General features: G+C 37.8%; 1 long non-coding RNA gene across 1 annotated transcript; it reads right to left on the reverse strand.

Annotated features, from left to right (window-relative positions):
* Positions 1 to 10096: 10096 nt before the first annotated feature.
* LOC113529477 (uncharacterized) lies at positions 10097 to 10577 on the reverse strand. Its single transcript, XR_003403061.3, has 3 exons — positions 10522 to 10577; positions 10319 to 10368; positions 10097 to 10193 (listed from the first exon to the last, which is right to left on the reverse strand). It is a non-coding gene; the product is annotated as an uncharacterized LOC113529477 (long non-coding RNA).
* Positions 10578 to 15196: the final 4619 nt, after the last annotated feature.

A 15196-nucleotide genomic window follows, 5' to 3' on the forward strand; every position in this document is an offset into this window, starting at 1 on the left:
TTTTACAATCTGTTTTCAATGTGTCATACAAGTCCCTGCATACGCTGTTACTAGAGAAATGATAACATTTCAGAATAAGCGCATTAATATGTGATGATTTTTACACCAAGCACTATTGTCAGAGCTACCGTTATGGAAATTTAATCAACACCTTCTGACCAATCAGGTTTGAGCACAGTGTCTGTAAAATTCCATTTTTAAGATTTCAATTTTTTTAAATTCAGATCTCTACGTTTCTTTTTTTTTTGCTTCCATATGTTTCAGCCTCCTTGCATTATATTGTCTACAGAAAATAACATTTTGACTTTCTCATTCAGTAGAAAAAGATTCACTGCTTTCCAAAATGTACGCAGTTTAATATCTTACTGCATGGGGGTTGATCAGGAGATTTGTGGTTAGAACTGGAGCACAGTGTGAAATGTTTAGCAAAAATCTTCTAATGTTTTGTTGTAATGAGAGTCAACTCCGTTAAAATCTGTTAAGAGGTTTGCTCCACTGGCTTCGGCAAAAGTCACCCGTTGCTCGGTCAGTGAGAAACGTGTGACAGTTTGCAATGTGGAAGCAATTGTGAAGAAGTGTATTTAACTACAGGCCTGAACAGTTCTGAGGCTGTCAGGAGTTTGACCCTTAAACCAGCTCTACGCACGATCATGCTAAATATAGCATAGAAGCAATTAAAACTGGATTGCATGGTAGATTTAATTCATGGACTTCTTAGGAAAACAAAAACACTTACTGCCTCCTGATAAGGAGGTGTTGCTGTAAAATTCCGCTGGAGAACAGTTCTTCTCTGTGCTTGACCCATGTTCAATAAATTCTCACCAGCAATAACTTAAAGCAGACTTCTGTCAAACTCTATTATAAGTTTTTAGAGACAAATACAAAAGATTTTCAAAAAAAAAATGCCAAGTAGACTGAACAAGTAGAGTGAATAAGATTTACTGAATGCAAAGACTTTAAAAACATAGGTTAAAAACATATTAAGCAAAGCCAAAAATGATTCCAGAAATATTTTTTGCTTTGTGGTGAGTCAGAAAAAGAGATGCTTTATGTTGTAGCCTACACGCTTTATGTTATATTACAAGAAAATGATGCTTTATGTTGTAGCCTACACGCTTTATATTACAAGAAAGAAATGCTTTATGTTGTGGCCTACACGCTGTATGTTATATTACAAGAAAGAGATGCTTTATGTTTTAGCTTATATGCCTTATGTTTCAGGCTAATAATAATGAGTATTTTTCACCCCTTTCAGAGGCATGTTATCATCTTCACATGGAAAATAATCTCAGTGGGCACTTTGAGTTGTCATGGAAAACTAAAGAGATTAAGGTCAGGTTGTGGTCTTATTTGTGCTTTGGCACTGCATTTTCCTCTCTTGCCACAAAAACACACATGTGGTCTCCAGGCAAATCTCTTGATTCCAGATGTTATCACACCAGCCCACACCAGCGAAAATATATTTTTGCTTTCCAAAATAAATGAAACAAAATCAAAAGATATGTTGTAAACAGCATGGCTCAAAAAAGATTTCCGACGTAAAATAAATACTAACTTATGTTCAAATATTTTATGCTAAAACGTACTATATAGTTACCATTCAGATTCTATAAATTTAAATGCTAAATATATTTGAAGACATCAGTAAATTCACACATAGACGACAATTCCATAATGTGGCAACACTGCTTAGTAAGTTTTATACATTCATTCATCTTCAGTAAGCACTTCATTGTGGTCATGGTTGTGGTGGATCTGGAGCCTATCCCGGGAATAACTGTCCACTAGATCCCATCCCCTCCTCAGTGCTCCAGTCCATCTCACGAGACCTCTTCTGCTTCATCTCTTCTATCATTATTGACTCCATGGCATCTGGTCATGTGCAGACTTCATTCAAAGACAGCTAGAGTTATTCCCTCCCTGAAGAAACCCACTCAGACATCAGCAACTACTGACCGGTATCACTTCTCTCTTTTCTTTCTAAGAAAAGCCTCACACTCCACAGAAAGTGCTGTAGTGGCCATTACTGAGAAGCTTCATGCTTCATATATATATATATATATATATATATATATATATATATATATATATATATATATATATATATATATATAAATGTGCAAATGATACGTCATTCTTCTTTAGCAAGCTAAAAATCTCATATATAATCCCAATTAAATCCGTTTCATTCTCTCTGTTAATTAAACTTTTAGCAGTTACATATACTGTTCTTCAGGCTGTGCGCTTGTGAGGAATGCTGGACTTGCCACATGCTCCGTTCTAGCTAAACGAATATAGCGTTTATGTCATTGTGTAGGATTAGCACCGTGGCTTTGCACCTGCATTCGGCATGATTACAGTCTCTGCTCAATTGCACATTCAGACAGACAGATACATGCCATTTGGGATGAGTGCTGTGCTGCGTAAGCTGGCAGCGAGCAGAAGAAGGGTACAGCTTATGTAACAGCCTGGTACAGGAAGGCAGAGAGAGAGAGAGAGAGAGCAAGAGAGAGAGAGAGAGAAAGTGGTAGATTACGTCTAATTGACACAGCACTTTCTCAGTCATGCTGGAGGCACACACTGGCCAATACCGTACACACACTCTGCAAATTTCAACATTCAGCCCTTGTGCACTTCCATATCTGCAATTAACTTCTCGCTGAAAAGGCATAAACATTGAATGTTAATTAGGAAGCTAATGGCCCAGTCAGGCCATGTGTGTGAGAGTGTGTGTGCGTGTGTGTGTGTGTGTGTCTGTGTTTAGCTCCAACAACAATTTTGATTATGTTCATTATTTCTGCTGTTCACCTGCAACAATGGCTGTGTTTACAGGCATCTTTTTGTCAATTCAGATGAATTCATTCTGATTGCAAATTCCAAATGAACTACCTATTAAAAAAATCTGTTTACTTGTCCAGAAAAATCATAACTGAGACCTGTGGTCAAAACCACAAGCAGAGAATTATGAGCTAAAATCATAAAATTATGAGCTAGTTCACACTAGCAAGTGACAACACAACATACGACCATTCATTTTCGTGCGACATGGAGCCACAATTTCAGTGTGAATTTCAGTGACATTTGAATTGAGATTTTCTCAATTCCATGCAAAAATTCCTTGGAACAATCCTACGGTGCAGGTGGTCCGAAGGTTCTTCAGTTCTCCACTCACACTGTAGCTTTAGTTTCTTCCTGCAATTAGTTTCCATTTACTGTTTAATAGGTAAAAATGGAAGAAAAACATATAATCGTGGTTTCCTCTTATCCTGGTATATACGACCTCTCATGAGGAGACCTTATGAAATAAAATAAACCTCGGAAGGAAGTAGAAAATATTGGTGCCTCTGGTGAGTGTGCATAGCTTGCTTTGCTAACTGCCATTGATGCTAATACAAAGCCAAGCACATAATATCTATAATATTTTCATAATATATTCATTTTCTTCATTTTCATTTTCCTTCATAATCTGCATGTGAGAAACAGCATTTAGTATCAATTTTACCAAAAGAACGAGATGCTTGTCAGTCCTGTCAGTGTAACATTTAGTTAGTACCTGAGCTTTCAGCAGTCTTGCTTGAGTATTAACAAGTCTTAAAGCATTTTGATACTTTCGGTTTGCACATAATACACATATGCATATTATTAAACACACCACAAAGCAAAAATATTTGCTGAGCAGTGTGTGAGAAAGGCCACAGCTGAAAACATACTCATAAAACTGTTGGTTAAAAACATAAACAAACCTCTGGCAAGTGTGTGTGGAAATAACAGAAATCAAAAATTTGGAAGGTTATTGGACTTAACATGCGATTATTCTTCTATTTAACTGATTCAATAGATATGCATTTCTTTATATCAGATAGAGACTGAATTTACAGTCAATCAGAAACCTCAATCAGTTTGTTCTATTATGATTTATATGTTGCATATACATAAAAGTTTCTTTATTCTGAGTCATATGGGAGAACATTCATAATTTCAAAATGTAACACATTCACAATGTAACCCTAATCTCACATCTATGGTTCTTTATTGTCAATGCTCCTGCAGATTTGAGTTTAAAAAGTGAAGGATTTCTAAGACAAGGCTAAGATGAGCAGAGTACAAAACGTCAGTGCCATTAGACACTGTGAAACCCTCAGTGAGATGAAAGTGAAGTTTATTCGGAGGTTCAGCTGGTGTTCGTGACGGCGGGTCATCACTGAACGGATCCAAACACTCCTGAAACTCCTCATTTCCATTCTCCTAAATGTTCAGCGGCTTCGGCTCTTCTGTTGCAAATGATCCGGCCCTTGGAAAGCAGTCCTCGGCACGCTCTCTGTTTGCTTTCCCCTCGGAAACTGAAATAGAAATAAGTGGGTGCTTTTTCACTGTCCACCTGTGTACTGGCTTTATCAGATGAAGATAAAGTGCAGAGCTGAAGTAATCGTTTCCATTCCTCAGCTTTCGCAGGTCTATTGAGTGTTGGAGTCACAAGCTTGTTAGATGATGCTGATAGAAGCTGACATGTTGTTAAAGGGTAGTATTTGAGCTTGTAAAGTCTGACAGTCTGGCATGGTTTACTCTGGTCATACCAGTCAGTTACATTTAAGCCTGCGAGTACCAGATATTTTGTTAAATACCAAACTAAATGTGACTTTTTGCTTACCCCACAGAGGCCTATGGCTATTTTGCCCATTTCTGATACCTAGATTTAACTGTCAGTAAAAATGCCCTTATTTCAAATAAATATGTAGTGTTTTATATCATTTTTCTCAGCACATATGGTTTGATGATGCACACAAACCTGTTGCTGAATGACCAGACCAGACATGATTGGTGAAAAGGCTTTGTTGGAAAGTTGTATGCCTGCTGTTTATAATACAACGAACTATCTTTTTTTATTTATGTATATCAGCAGTGACTACTCATCATGAAATGAGATGGGGGGTGGGGGGGGGGGGGTGGGGGGGGGGGGGGGGGGGGGTAAAATCAAATATATATCAATAGCTCAAAAAATGCACTTACCAGACACTTTAATAGGAACATTTGTACACCTACTCAGACTAGGAGATGTTTTTCCAATCTTTACCTGTCCAGTTTCAGTGAGGCTTTGCCTATTGTAGCCTCAGATTCCTGTTCTTGGCTGATGGGTATGGAACCTGATGTTGTCTTCTGGTGGTTTTTAAAATTGTGGAAGCACAGGTGTCTGTTATTGAAATATATAACTATATATCAGTTCGTGTTCTGTTTTATTTGTTTAATATAAGTCAGAGAATCAAAATCAGGGGAACGAAAGTAGTAGTGTCCGCCACGCTAACTAGCTAGCTACTTTTCACGAAAGAAGGTACTGGCAGCTAACTAGCTAGACCTATAAATAAACAAAAAAAATTCAAAAATAAATGCAAATAATTACACTTATAGTTACAATTTATTTACAATATTTACCAGTTACAAAGATAAAACAACAAGCTACAATAGTTGTGTAAAACTGTTATGGATTAGACTCCTGAGGTTCAGCCTCTTTGAAAGATGCCCCAATCATCATATGGAGAAGCCGTGCATCCAGGCAGGACAAGTGAAGAATGCATTGTTTGGGTAAAAAAAGGATGATAGAGTAAATAATCCACCTCATTCGTATTCAGTAAACCCGCAACTGTAGTTCACATGCGCCTGCTCAATCACTGCTGATGATGTGTTACTGATGTGTCAGCGAAACAGGCTGAAAAATATCAGCCCAAATAAAAATGAAATCTAGCAGGTGTTTCACTCTGTATAATCACTTGACACAACGGTCCCTGATAGGCTGCATGAACCTACAGTCTGGGCTAGAAAGAAATCAGCCTGAGCATCGCTTCATCATAACATTCTGTGTATTTTTCTTACATCCATTAGTGGCTGCTGTTGTGCTTGGTCTTTGGTTCTGTCTTAACACATTTGTAACCAGCAAATAATCTGATGTGTATGCCAAAAATGAAACCTTACATTGATCTCTTAGTCCTACTAGCCCAGTAATCCTGATCTCTTAGTCCTACTAGCCCAGTAATTTGTCCTGTATCTCAGTCAGTCACTGAAGTCTGTAGGTGGTTTGAAAGCCAATTTTGTTCTTTTCTTGGCTTTTTAGTGTAGACATCTACAGTATCTACTCTGCTCCTTGATACACCCACACCTCAGGCATACCCATACTATAGATGTTCCACTTCTCCGTTTCAGTCTTTAGGCACACACAATAGGCTTTGTAGGTAGATAGTCAGCTAACAAGGTTAACATCCCCTCGCTATGCTGAAAGACACAGCAGTATGACTAGTAGATAGAGCTCGGGTCTAATTCGGGAAGACGTTTTCTTCCTTGAGTTTTTATTTTCATAAGATGTCAGAGCCTGAAGAAAAGTTCAGCGAAACTTGTTTTTTTTTTTTTTTTTTGTCCCTGACTCTGCAGAAGGACTCTGGGAATCTTGGCATGATCATTATTCCTCCCAGACTCACTGCCCGCCTGCAAGTGCTTCCCTTGTTTGGAGAATCTCATTACTCATATAAAGCCGCTTGCACAGTGACAGCAGGCCAGGACTTCATTTTTATGTTCCCTGCTGCATTTTTGTTTGAATTTCCTTAATCTGATTTATGAGGTTTAGTAGTTTAAACTAGGTATTGGTTTCAAAATGTACATCAAATATATATCAAATCTGCAATGTTACTGTAAGTAAGCACTGAGAGATATCAGTTACCAGAGACCCCAGGGTGGAATCATCTGAATCACAACCTGTGCTGCCTTCCACATTAACATTTCCTTACATGCCAGATATTTTTTTCTTTCATGACAATCCAAGTATGAGGCTATATTTGGCTGATATTGTGCGACAGAACATTCCACCAACTGACCAGAAACAAGTGCAAGATTGGTGTAGGAAGAACAGAGAGAGAAAGAAAGAGAGAAAATAAGCATGAGGGCTGTATATGCTAGTACTTAGGAGTGCTATAAACATTAGTCACGAGTATAAATGATGCAATCACATGGCAAAAGAGAGCACATTACTTAGTATGACTGCCAACAGAGTTCAGATTTTTCAACTTGAAATAGTATTTAAGTGCAGTTGAATATTATGAATATTAACTTGCCTATGGACAGAGCAATGGCACTGCACTTCATATCACATACAGTACACCGGAGAAGGTGGAGATTGCATCAATTTAAGCAAAGACTATCATAAGAATTGAGTATACAGTAATTTTATCATAAACAGTTCACATGTTACGCGCTAGTTGAAGTAAGTCAGGTAGGCATATACATACATACACATCGATCAGCCATTAAAAGCACCAGCCTAATATCATTTAGGTCCCCCTTGTGCCACCAAAACAGCTCTGACCCATCGATGCATGGACTTCACAAGACCTCTGAAGGTGTGCTGTGGTATCTGGCACCAAGACATTATCAGGAGATCCTTTAAGTCCTGTAAGTTGTGAGGTGGGGCCTCCAGGGACTTGTGATAGATTTTCCTGGGTTCACTTAGAATCAGGAAGAAGGCTGTGTTCATGCTGCTGCCACAACCTCTGTACAAGCTGGGGAACAGAGTGCCAAAGAAACACTTAAAGTCAGTGTTTGAGTAGCAAAGCTCTTCAAAGTTTACTGAGGCAGACATGGGGTATTTATAGATATCTATATGCAATATCTGCAGAAACAAAGGCGTCAGACAAAGGCGTCAGCAGAGAACAGAAGTGGTGGTTGATGTGTTTCATGGAGTATACGTAACGTTCTAAACATGTTTATTAGAACAAAACAGAAGAAGAACAAAAGATATCACGAGGTCAGCACAGAGCGTGCTGAGATATATTCATAATATATCAACTTGTTTGTCCAGCACATCCCACAGATGCTCGATCGGATTGAGATCTGGGGTATTTGGAGGCCAAGTCAACACCCTGAACACTCTGTCATATTCCTCAAACCATCCCTGAACAATTTTTGCATTATAATTATTTTGCATAATTAATTTTTGCAGGGTGCATTATCCTGCTGAAAGAGGCCACTGCCATTAGAGAACACCCTTGCCAATGAAGGGGTGTACTTGGTCTGCAACAATGCTTAGGTAGGTGGTACATTTCAAAGTAACATCCACAACCAAAGTTTCCCAGCAGAACATTGCCCAGGCCGTCACACTGCCTCCACCAGCTTGTCTTCTTCCCATAGTGCATCCTGGTGCCATCTCTTCCCCAGGTAAGCAACGCACACGCACCCGGCCATCCACACGATGTAAAAGTGTGATGTAAACATGATGTAAATGTGATTCTTCAGTCCAAGGCACCTTCTTCCATTGCTCCATGGTCCAGTTCTAATGCCCACATGCCCACTGTAGGCGCTTTTGGTGGTGGACAGGGGTCAGCATGGTCACTCAGCAAGCTGCGATGTACTGTGTGTTCTAACACCTTTCTATCATAGCCAGCATTAACCTATGCCATGTTTTATTTACAGCATTTGGCAGACACCAAACTTTCATTTCCACTTTTTATCTCACTTATACAACTGAGCAGTTGAGGGTTAAGATCTTTGCTCAAGGGCCCAGCACTGACAGCTTGGTGGGGCTGGGATTTGAACTCTGATCAATAGTCCACTGCCCTAGTGTTTCCTTAGTGTTTAGAAAGCGTCCATGAATTCTTTGTGCGTAGTTGCATCTTGTCTTCTGAGCCTAAGGCAATGTCTCTGGTTTTCAGTAGCACGTACGTTTCTGCACCAAATGAACTTATGCAAATGAACACATTACATACAGTTTAATACTACTATTAAGCCATGTACATTATACATTTTCATATACAATTGTAAAGTTGGTGTGTTCGAATGTATCATAATAAAGTGTGCCATAAATTATGCATTTATACAGTCTCCTTTCACTTATCAAGGTCATTCAGCCAAAAAGTTTAGGAAACGTGTTTACATGGACATAGGCATAGACATTAGTTTAAGTAGAACATGGGATTTTAAACATTCTGAGATGGATTACCTTGAAATGTATACATTTTATGAAAAGTAAAGTAGCGAAATTTCTTCCAACAAATTCTTCACATAGCAAAAAAAAAAAAAAACGGATCTATGTTTTACTATGTTTGCTTGATTCTCGTGGGTGTGGAATTATTGCACTCTTCATAATTTAAAATAAATATCTTACATTTCTTGCAGATGCACATTCCAGTTCTGCTGGAGCTATTGAGATACATCACATACATTGCAAAACCTGTGCTTTCCATTCTCTTTTCTCCTCACACTACCATTCTCTTTTCTTTTCTCTTGTACTTCTTTCACCTGCTTCCTCTTTCCCATTTCTTATTCTCTTTGACTCTCAGTCCTTCCCCCTGTTCCCAACTCTCTTTACCACCTACTCATTTTGCATGCTGGTGTGGATGTGACTCGTCTGAATGTTTGAGACTATGGGGAGTGGGTTTGCGCCTCATAGCCTACATGAAGCTAGAATCATAATAGTGCTTTCCTACTAGATATTTCAATAGAACACTACAGCAACAAATCTGTGATTCCACATTTTATCGTTATTTTCATTGCCAGTTTACCTGTACTATAACGAAGTACTTGTCTTGAATTTTGTTATTCTTTCCCAGGACCAAACATTACAGTCACACCAGCAAGTAATAAGTTGTTTGTGGCGCTTGTAGTTTGTCTCTCGTGGGTGTGTAGCGGCCAGGCATGCACTTTACAGTGTTTGTTTGTTTCAGAGAGAAGCAGTATTACAGTATATACAGCTTCTAAAGTGAATTAAGCAATGCAGTAATGCAGTAAGTTTGAAAATTAGTTGTTTTACTTGATACTAGCTAGGTTTTGAACTAGCTTTATTGACAGATTAGCAAGGCAATCTAATTGTACTAGCTACATACACACACCAACGATCTCTGCTACGTCCTCCTAGCTTTATTTTTCTTAGTAATATCTCTATACATATTTAATAAGAAATTGGACATGACCAGATTACGATGAAACCACAGTTATAAGTTTATCTTCCATTTTCGAGGTGCAAACAGTAAATGGAGTAACAATAATTGCAGGTAGGAAGTAATGTTGTGAGTGAGAAACAGTTAATGAGAAACTGAAATGCTGTGTTATATTTTGGCTCAATTTTAATGTCATGTGACAAATTTTGTACTCAACACTCAGTTGGTTACATTTGGGTTGCTTGCCACCAGTACTGATGTCTATCAAACTCAGTGTGCCTCCTACAGAGAAAGTAAATAAGTGACAACGATATGCATATTTTACCATAAAATAGATAATAGGCCTGTTTTTAATTTGTGACAAAGAATAAATTTGAAAATCTCAAGTAGAAATTCGTGCAACTTACAGCTATTTCAGGATTCGAATTAGTAGTCATACCATGACGCACAGCACTATCTAGAGGAGAAAAAAAATCTATAACACCCCAACGTTCGTCACATGTCTGGGTCAGAGGACAGCGCTGGTTAATTCTCTTTGATCCTTGCTTTCCTTTGATAATACCACTGAAGGTCATTCAAGAAATAAAGATTATGTAAGAGTAACATTTACCTCAGAGTTCACCCCATTACTGTAGAAAGCAGATATGAAAGCTATTCAGATTTGTCTATTAAAAGGGGAAAAAAGAGTGCTGCTGAGCTAAAATTATCCCTGATAATTGTTTGGTGAAACATCAATATTTATTAGCATAAAGCTCACTTGAAATTAATTAAATAAAGTTTAATTGAATTAATTGTTGGTTATACTGACTATCATTATCAACACAGTAAAAAAAGACATCCATGTATAAAATTAACATCAGATAATTTGCATAGCAACAATGTAAACAGTGGTGGAGAATAAGGTTCAATAAGATGAGAACATAAAAAAGCTCTATCAAAAAAACAGCAATGTGTATACACTTTACCCAGTGTATCCGTTTCTCTCAAATTGAGCCATAGTCAATCACTGAGTCTTTCTTATTGCACAGCTGTTACCAATCTCGCATGAGGACCACTATCAGATGCTTCCTCCAAGAAACATATCTTATCAAACTGCATCTCATGCAACATCACAGGACAGCTGAACACACTTGAAGGAGATACTAATTGCTCTATTCTCTATACATGATCCCATATATGCTCATGATTGTTTGGTGTCGCTCTAATCCATTTTTAAATAAAGGTGTGACACCAGCTTCACAAATCTCTGGGTTGTTTTGGGTGTGTTATAGCTGCAAAGGGATGGAAAATGTTCTGCCTTTAGTAGGGGCTTTGAAAAATGCATGTGGCTGTGTTTGGATATACTTAATGTCACTGCAATTTAAACAAATACACAAATGCTAGGTGGTTTTAAGAAATTTAATTTCTGGTTTCGTATAAAAATCATCTTAATTCCTTTGTAAATATTAGATGAGGCCAAATAATCAGCAGTCTGTTGACTTCATAATATCTTCTCAAAGTCTTTGCTTATACAGCTGTCATCAGATTAATCAGAGTTAAGGATGGGATCTAATGATAAATTAAGCGTAAAGTATCTTGCATAAGTATTTACCCCCAAGAACCTTTCCACATTTTGTGGAGTTACAAACTGGAACTGAAATGGACATAATCTAGGCCAAATAGCCCGGAATATTGAAAGGGAATGGAATCAATATAGCTTGCAAATTATTTACAAATAAAAAAAAACATAAAATTTGACTGCATAAGTATTGACCCCTGTCTCTGTGAAACCCCTACATTTGTTCTGTTGCAACCAGTTGCCATAGAAGTCACATTAATGGGTCTAAAGTGTCTCATGACCTGAATATATATACACATGTTTGTTAGAGATCATATCTAAACAAACAGTATCATGAAGACCAAGGAGATGTCAATAATAGTTCTGGGATAGTATCAATCAGGGTTTGGTTATAAAAAAATATCCCAAACTTTGAACATTCTGCAGAGCACTATTAAGTCCCTTGTTAAAAAATTAAAAGAATATGTCACAACATTGACTCTGCCTAGAGGAGCATGTCAATCAAAAGTCAGTGGCAGGGTAAAGAGGGCATTAGTCAGAGAAACAACCATGAGGCCAAGGGTAATTTTGAAGGAGTTGGGGAGTTCTCCCACTGCTCAGATGGGGGGAAATGTTCACAGGACAACCATAGCCCAGTTACTCCAAATATTTGGGCTTAATGAAAGAAGAAAAAAAGATGTTGGAGATGTTAAGGACTCAGCAAACGAGTGGAAAAATGTTCTCTGGACTGACGAGACCAAAACTACCTTTTTGCCCACAAAGCATTTGGCAGAAACCCAACACTGCTCATCAGTGGTGTTCTGAGAACACCATCCCCACAGTGAAGCATGGGGGTGGTAGCATCTTGCTGTGCAGACAGGAAAATGGGCAGGGTTAAGAGCAAGATGAGTATAGCCAAATGTAGGGCAACCCTAGAACCTTGCAAAAGGTTAATCTTCCAACAGAACAGTGATCCTAAGAATACTAAACTACCAAAGCTACACTGGAGTGGTTGAAAACCAAGAACCTAAATGTGTTAGAATGTCCTTTTTAAATCTGAGAATGTCCTTGAATCTGAGAATCTGAGGCAAGATTTGCAGATGTAATTACAGCTAAACTGACCCAGGGAAGTGAATACTTATTCAACAAACTAATGGCTGTCTTTTTTTAAATTAACCTTTGTGTTAGGTTAGGTCCATTTCAATTCCAGGCTGTAACACTACAAAATGTGGAAAAATTCAAGGCAATGTATGATATCCATACAACCTAGCATCACTGTTCTTGGTGTAGTTATTTGTATACTGTATATTTTAATGTTAACAGTATAACTGTATAGTATAATGTTAAGAGTATTACAATTTCACTTTTCTCTGGTATTTTTTTTTATAACAATCACTCTCTTAATCAAAAAATAACATATAATGTGCTTTTATCTGTTTGGCATAATCGTCATGAGTATTCTTTGGTACTTGTCCCTTATTGGTCCATCTGGGACAGTCCTCGGAAGATCTTACTGTTGCTGAGGTTTGTATTGGAGCTCTGTTAGCTGGAAAGAAAAGAGGAACAGCCAGGGGGACAGTGTTTCAATGCAGATTGTCTTCAGTTTGAAGGGTCTTATTTTAGGCTGCACCAGACTCCATCTCTTGACACGGATGAGACAGAGATAGAAGAAATAAGGATTACTTTTTTTCCTCTTCAAGGAAAATTGAAGGTTCTAGGGAATATTTTGGACCTGACATAACCAGAGAGCTGATATAATTGTAATAGTTTTTAGACTTAAGGCATCAATGATTTAAATTACAAACTTCGACATGCTTCATCATAGTTTTGCTTCTTTTATCAAGCGCAAGGTTACCCATATCGACAGCAAGTACTGTACTTTTTTCCAATATATGTTACAGTTGTACTGGCAAAGTGGGACAGTGGTATAGTGCATGGGTCAGTTGTAACATCATATTAAAAATTCAGTATACTTACATGTACATCCTGAAAAAAATCAATGTTAAACCATCGTACATTCACTGAAAATATTATTATTATTTTTTTTGGTGATAACACGGTTTTCAAACAATGGGCCTCATTTATCTAATCTTTTAGTAAAGTTGTGTGCAAATGTTTTTGTGTAAGCCAACTGAACTAAAAATTTCTGCCAGATTTGCTAAAGTTTCAGAAATGCTTATTTTCATCGTCCTTGCATGTGTATGTTGATGAATGCCAATCACCCGTAAATTACCAGGCGCATACACAGCACATCTGATTTGCACTTGGTTATGCCCATAAAACTCCATAAAAGGCAAAGCTCACACAGCTGAAATTATGAGTCAAAGGCAAAAATAGACTTTATCAGAAGTAGATGTGAAATTTTTGACTAGCGTCTATGCATCTATTGTAAAAAATATATATATATTATTTAACAGTGTAACAGCACTTGAAATACCAAAATCTGGAGTTGAATTACGAAAAATGCTAATTAGATGAGAATTAAATGAGATAAAAAGAAACTGATTTGACATAAAAATGAAGGAAAAAAAATATTATATATATATATAGCCATAAGCACATCACACAGAGAACCTGCTATGTTCAGTTTTTTGTTTTGTTTTGTTTTTAAGTGATCTGTCTCAGCCAGATAATCCCTCACACCCTCTCTGTTGCCATGTTAGAAAAGAAGATGAATGACGCGAAGGAAGGAAGTGAATGATCTGCAGAACACTAGGAACTATACGCCACATTGCAGTCAGACATACAGTACTTGATCGGTCACTTATCTCTCTTTGAAACGTGCCACTAGAAAGAAATCCACCACAGACAACACCTGGACACGCACAGGAGTGGCACAGAATCTTTTTGTCTGTCGAATTCATGCTGACTCTAAAGTGTTGCCCAGGATTAAAAAGAAGATGCTGTGGCATACGTAGCTGACTTACAAGCTTTCATCCTCCCAAAAAAAAAGAAATCATACCGGTCTCTAAATATCTGTTCCTTCCTATGTGCAGCATGTGCTAACTCTTCCAGTAATATCATTTCTGCCATTTGCACAGCCTCAGCTTATGGCTACCATCTGCACAGACCAGCACATCCTCCTTTTATATGGTGGCATTTCTTCTTAATTGAATAATTAGAATTATTTGGCTTGCTGTCTTTTTTATATTTAATACAACTTTTCCTTAATGCAATTAATATGAAAGGACAGATTAAATTTGTGTATATTTGAAATAAATATGCAGTTTAAACTTGACAGCGTAATGCGTGTATTAAAATGCAGTAACTCCTTTGCTAATTATATGATCTGAAGTTTACATTAGAGTTAGTCTTATATGAGTAAGATTTCTCAGGAGCACAAACCCTCATATAAACGATTCACGAATAAATCCATTTGTATCCAGCTTGATTAATGAGTCCCAATGGTTTTGCCATGGTTACTATAATTTACTCATAATTCTATGATAAAAAAAAAAGAAGCCTTTATTTGTCACATATACATTACAGCACAGTGAAATTCTTTCCTTCACATATCCCAGCTTGTTAGGAAGCTGGGGTCAGAGCACAGGGTCAGCCATGATACAGTGCCCCTGGAGCAGAGAGGGTTAAGGGCCTTGCTCAAGGGCCCAACAGTGGCAGCGCTGGGGCTTGAACCCCAGACTTTCTGATCAGTAACTCAGAGCCACCACTGACCAAAACATACACAGCTGAACAGGGACATGAACCCTGGACCCTCGGGTTAAAAGCCTTATACGCTACCAACTGA

This window comes from Pangasianodon hypophthalmus, chromosome 9 (assembly GCF_027358585.1).
Source record: "Pangasianodon hypophthalmus isolate fPanHyp1 chromosome 9, fPanHyp1.pri, whole genome shotgun sequence".
Classification (NCBI taxonomy): domain Eukaryota; kingdom Metazoa; phylum Chordata; class Actinopteri; order Siluriformes; family Pangasiidae; genus Pangasianodon; species Pangasianodon hypophthalmus.